We start from the raw sequence: 6,368 nt of genomic DNA on the forward strand, positions 1-6,368 counted from the left end.
AATACAAATATGTACATAAACATAGTGTTCAGTAGCAAAATAACAAGAATCTAAGTAGAAAACCATAGACTAGATTGCAAATAAACAGCAAAATCTTAAAATGTTCTTCAGTAAAATTCAGAAATAGGGCAAAACATTTGGCTGACTGATGGTCATTTTATTTTTTTATTTTTTTAATTTTTTTATGTTTTCAGGGAACTTTATCACAACCCCTTCCCCAAATCCACACCCCAAATACAGTAAAAAGAGGGTGCGATTAAGACACTTTCTCTTTAGGCTCGCACAAGCATCCCCTTTTTGTGCACCTGGAAGCCCAGAGCCACTGCTGAAAAGATGCTGGTCAATGCAATCAGCTTCAGCAGGCCTGGCACAGAGGGCAGATGTCTCTCCAAGAAGGTTGTAGTGATGGGTCGCGCAGGAACATCCACCAATTCTGGTTCTGGCTGCCAGATTTCATCCTTAGGAATCTTCCCCACAGCATGCAGGATCTCTCGGGTTGCTCTCTCCCCAGCCTCCACAGCTCCCTCCATGCGGCCACTCCAGTGTGTGGCAGTTTCAGTGCCCGCAAAATAAATCCTGCCCCCTGGTTAGCGTAGTACCTTCCATATTAAGTCCTGATCCCAGGGTGAAAGTAGGTGGTGTAGCAGTCCCCGGAGTACCGCTCCTCACACCAGTTCTTCTCTTCAGAATGTGATGGCTTCAGAGCTTCTTGGGATCCTGGAACTTTTGCATAAAGCTCACAAAGTTTCTTCATCCTTTCTTCTTTGGTTAGACGTGCCGGCTTTCTGGCTTTGTGGGCAAGGATAAATCCCATTACGGCAGCATAGCAGCCATCAGGTTTGGTATCATCCAATGTGTAGGAAAGTGGAGCTTCCTCCCCTTCAATAATCATGGTTCCATAGTAATCCTTTTTTCTCCAGAAAGGCTCATTGTAGTAAACTATACACTTGATAACAGAACCCAGAGGCACACGGGTGATCAACTGGTTCCTCATCATTGGCAGAGGGAGATTGAAGAGAATCTTCATTCCCAGAGTAGGAGGAACAGCGCAAATCACATAGTTAGCCTCATACATCTCATGGCTTAGGGTCTTCGCAAGGACATTTTCTGCTCTCTAGTTAATGTAGGTCACAGGCCTCTCCAGCTTCACTCTATCCCCAAGAAGGTCCATTATCTGCTCGCTCACTTGACCAGATCCACCCACAAATTTCCTCTCCTTTATTCCACCTAGAGTGCAGGTAGGGTGAGATTCCTGACCAGGGAGAAATCCACCTGACAGTCATTTTAAATGACTATCCATGCCTTTTACTTTATGAAAAAAAGAATTAGGCAGTTAAATCCAAAAATTTCTTCCAATTCCCCTAAGATGTAAAATTGCGAAGGACTCAGAAGTTCATTATCAAAAAAACTTTGACAGGGCGGGGCCTGTGGCTCAGTGGGTACGGCGCAGGTCCCATATCCGCGGACGGTAGGTTCAAACCCGTCCCTGACCAAATTACAACAAAAAAATAGCGGGACGTTGTGGCGGGTGCCTGTAGTCCCAGCTGCTTGGGAAGCTGAGGCAAGAGAATCGCCTAAGCCCAGGAGCTGGAGGTTGCTGTGAGCTGTGGCGCCACAGCACTCTACCGAGGGCAAGAAGGTGAAGCTCTGTCTCTTAAAAAAAAAAAAAAAAGTTTAACATTGCACCTTGGGCAGCCCGGCTGCTCAGAACCAGAAACAGTGCAGGATATGGGCGTGGCAAGAGACTGCCCCGCCTCTGGCTCCTGCTCAGCCAATTACGGCTCTGGTTTTGGTTGTCCTTAAGCCAGTCCTAAACCCGGAGCAGGTGGCCCGCCCTCACTAGCTCCTCTCCGTTCTTTCAGTCCTTCTTGTCTTCTGAAAAGGTAGCAGAGACCTTAATGAACCAGTCCTGACTCTGCGTGGTTCAGTTTCCTCCATGAAATCAAGACACGCATCCTAACCGCTGGGGCTGCAGAAGTTAAAAAAGCAAAGTCATTAGCTTTCACTAGTCAATAAGACAAAACCCACCTACATAACTCCAGCTCAGGAGAAGACAAGGAAAGACTCCAATTCTATAGCACCCAGTATCCTATATGTACTGTGCACTAATATATTACGGGCGTTGCTGCCTTAATGCACAATGTAAAAAAGAATTAAACCTGTTAAGAGGATTTATTTTATATTATCACTTAATTACCAACATGTCACTATATTCGATCATAGTTCCATCATTTCATTAGGCACATGTACTGAGATTTTCTAATTAAAACCCTCCCAGGAACCCCAATACTGAGAAAATTTGATTAGCATTTTTGTTTGTCTTTCTCTCATTGAAAGTTTGTCTTTCTCTTAGTATGTAAGTCAAAAATAGTAGTCTCCTCGCGAGGTTTCCTTTACACAGACATTACTCACCACAATTTATGCAGGTTGCCTTAGGGGAGAATTTTATCTGGTACAATTCTATTAGAGGATGCTATGGCGTGGTGTTGAGCAGAATACTGATTCCCCCTGTACCAGTGTACGTAGTTCAGGAGCTAAAAGGCTTTGGCAGTCAGATAAACATGGTTTCAAACTCCAGATCCACAACTAGTTGCATCTCTAACAAATTAATTTCTGTGTCATTTTCACATTTATAAAATGGAGGCTATTATGAGCAATAAATGGCAAAATGTGAAGTGGTTAGCACAGCACCTGGCACATAGTAAAAGGTAATTTTAATGGTTGTGTTGTTTTTGTTGTTATTGTAATCAGGATATGGGTCAGAAGAATATTGAAAGATTTCAGGTAAGGCACAGGAATAACTCAGAGATATTGCAGATTTGTTTCCAGACTACTAAAATAAGGCAAACATCACAATAAGGCAAGTTACACAATATTTTTGATTTTTTGGTGCATAGAAAAGTTTTGCTTACACTATACTATAGTCCATTAATTGCGGTAGTATTATGTCTAAGAAATCAATTTACAAAGATAATTTTAAAATACTGGTATTGCTAAAAAAAAAAAAATGCTAACAATCATCTGAGCCTTCGGCAACTTGTAATCTTTTTGCTGGTGGAAGATCTTGCCTCAGTATTGGTGTTTGCTGATTGATTTGGGGGGTTGCTGAAGGTTCAGAAAGTTGTGGCAATTTCTTAAAATAAAACAAAAATTAAGTTTACTTCATCAGTTGACTCTTCCACGTATGAAAGATTTCTCCATGGCATGTAGTGCTGCTTGGTAACATTTTGTCCACAGTAAAACTTCTTTTAAAGTGGGGTCAATTCTTTCAAACCCTGCTGCTGCTTTATCAATTATGTTTATGTAATTCTAAATCCCTTGTTGGCATTTCAACAACATTCATAGTATTTTCACCAGAAATAGGGTCCATATCAATAAATGCCTTTCCAGCAAGGTGTGGTGACCCATGCCTGTAATTCTAGCCCTTGGGATGCCAAGGAGGGGAGACAGCTTGAGCTCAGGAGTTCAAGACAAGCCTGAGCAAGAACAAGACCCGATTTCTACTAAAAATAGCTGAGTGTAATGGTGCATGCCTGTAGTCCTAGCTACTTGGGAGGTTGAGCCAGGAGGATCACTTAAGCCAAGAAGTTTGATGTTGAGTGAGCTACAGTGACACCCCTGCATTTTACCCAAGATAACAGAGCAAGACTCTGTCAGGAAGAAAAAAAAAGGAAGGAAAGAAGGAAGGAAGGAAAGAAGGAAGAGGGGAGGGGAGGAAAGGAAGGAAGGAAGGAAGGAAGAGGGGAGGGGAGGAAAGAAAGGAAGGAAGGAAGGCACTTTCTTTGTTCATCCATAAGAAGCAACTCTTCATGCAGTAAAGTTGTATCTGAGACTGCAGCAATTCAGTCACATCTTTATGCCTCCGCTCTAATTCTAGTTCTCTTGCTATTTCCACCATATCAGTGATTACTTCCTCCGCTGAAATCTCGAACCTGTCAAAGTCATCCATCAGGAATAGAATTAACTTCTTCCAAATTCCTGTTAAAGTAGATATGTTGACCCTTGCCCATGAATCATGAATGTTCTTAATGCCATCTACAATGACGAATCCTTTCTAAAAGACTAATAGTTAATTTTGCCCAGCTGAACCAAAACCTGTGGCAGCTATAGCCCCACAGAATGTAAGAGCTGAAAGTACAACTTACTCCTTGACCTATGAGTTGCAGTATGTTGTGTTAGCAGGCAAGGCTCCTTATACATCTCCAGCAGAGCTCTTGGGTAACAAGGTGCATGGTCATTGAGCAGTAACCTTTTGTGAGGAATCTTTTTTTCTGAGCAATAGGTCTAATAGTGGGCTTGAAATATTCAGTAAACCGTACTGCTAATAGATGTGTTATCACTCAAGCTGTGTTTTTCCCTTTATATATCATGGCATAGTAAGTTTAGCATAATTGTTAAGGATCCTGGGATTTTAGGAATGGTCGATGTGCATTGACTTCAACTTTAAGTCACCAGTTGCATTAGTACCTAACAAGGGAATCAGCCTGTACTTTGAAACTTTGAAGCCAAACGTTGACTTATCCTCTCCAGCTATGAAAATTCTAGATGGTAGCTTCTTCTAATATAAAGTTGTTTTGTCTACATTGAAAATACATTGAAGGTAGCCACCTTCATCAACGATCATCAACGCTAGCTCTTCTGTACCTAATAAAGCTTCTACATCACTTGCTGCAGCTTCTGTATCAGCACTCATTGCTTCATCTTGCATTTTTATGTTATCGAGGTGACTTCCTTTGTTAAACCTCCTGAACCAAACTACACTAACTTCAAAACGTTCTTCTGCAGCTTCCTCATCTCTCTCAGACTTTATAGAATTGAAAAAAGTCAGACTCTTGATCTGGTTTGATCCTCTATCTAAACCACTAAAACTTTCTCCATATAAAATTAATAAGGCTGTTTCACTTTCTTATCATTTATATGTTCACTTAAGTAGCACTTTTGATTTCCTTCAAAAACTTTTTCTTTGCTTTTTGACATGCCTTCCTCACTAAATTTGACCATTTTTAGTTTTTGATTTAAAGTGAGAGAGAAGCAACTATCCCTTTCACTTGAACACTTAAAAGGCCATTATGGAGCTACTAATTAGTCTAATTTCAATATTGTTGTGTCTCTGAGAATAGAGAGGCCTGAGGAGGAGATAGATGGGGAAGTGGCCCATCAGTGAAGCAGTTAGAACACACACATCATTTATGAATTAAGTTCACCATCTTACATGGGCATGGTTCATGGTGCCCCAAAACAATTATAGTAGATTGCCATGTACATATATCTTTAAAATCATAAAATATCTAAAATCATAGCATTTGAAATATTTTGGAGAATTACAAAAACATGATGCAGAGATACCAAGTGAGCACATTCTTTTGGAGAAATGTTGCCAGTAGATGCAAGGTTGCCAAAAACCTTCAATTTGTAAAAATAATAATAATAAGTTTGTTAAGGACAATGAACTGAAGTACAATAAAAAAATTCCTGTATATATTGCCCCAGGCAAATTAATTTTAGACTAATAACAATATTGGTACAATTTACTGAAGACCTATATCATAAGCATCTTGCTCCGTAGAGTGATTGTCACCCCTCCATTTAATATTAAGGTTTGAGCAAGTTACTTATGCTGGTTATCCTCTGCTTGCATTACTCATTCCATTCTCTGCCCTTCCCTGCTATGTTTTGTGCCCTATGAGACTAACCCACACAGACTCCATCACCTGAACCTGCCTCCAGAGTTGGATCCAGTCAATGGGAAGCATCCCAAAGGTGAGAGAAGACAGGTCAGGATTGTCTTTCTCCACCATCTGTCTGGTTTGGGACCACAATTTTGACTGCTTCACAGCTTCATCTTTCACTGGACTCTGCTAACAATCCTATTTCCCTCCCTGTCTCCTTCAGTCTTCGCTCTTACTACCACCTAGAACTTCAGCATCCCTCCTTGGTTTGTTTATCCGTACTTTGGATATAGTCCCCTCACTAAATTCTCATCCATATTTCATCTAAGTAAGCCTCTGTTTCCTGTTGGAATCATGAGTGACTTGTCCTTTCTGCTCAACACATTCCCCTATAGCTAACACAGTTAATGTTTACATTTTTTTAAAGTTTATTGAACCCAAGTTACATACCAAATACTGGGCTAAGTGCAAAGTGCAAGGAAAAATATAATAGATTTGTGTCCTTAAATACATGTATGTGTGTGTCACACTCTTTCTCTTTAAAGACGTCATAGTGAGCTAGATGTATAAACCACAAACTACAATCTATTGCAATAAATGTGGTGTGTGTCTGTGTAAAGTATTATACAACAGGCACATGGTGGGTGGAAGTCAAACAGGATGGAGAGTAGATAATAGCAAAATCTTTAGGTTGGCCTC

The 6,368-nt window shown here is 40.7% G+C and overlaps 1 pseudogene; it reads right to left on the reverse strand.

Moving 5' to 3' along the window:
- Positions 1 to 272: 272 nt before the first annotated feature.
- LOC128563306 (amine oxidase [flavin-containing] B-like) lies at positions 273 to 4,708 on the reverse strand (annotated as a pseudogene).
- Between the last annotated feature and the right edge of the window lie 1,660 nt (positions 4,709 to 6,368).

The sequence above is a fragment of the Nycticebus coucang genome, chromosome 13, assembly GCF_027406575.1.
Source record: "Nycticebus coucang isolate mNycCou1 chromosome 13, mNycCou1.pri, whole genome shotgun sequence".
Classification (NCBI taxonomy): Eukaryota; Metazoa; Chordata; class Mammalia; order Primates; family Lorisidae; genus Nycticebus; species Nycticebus coucang.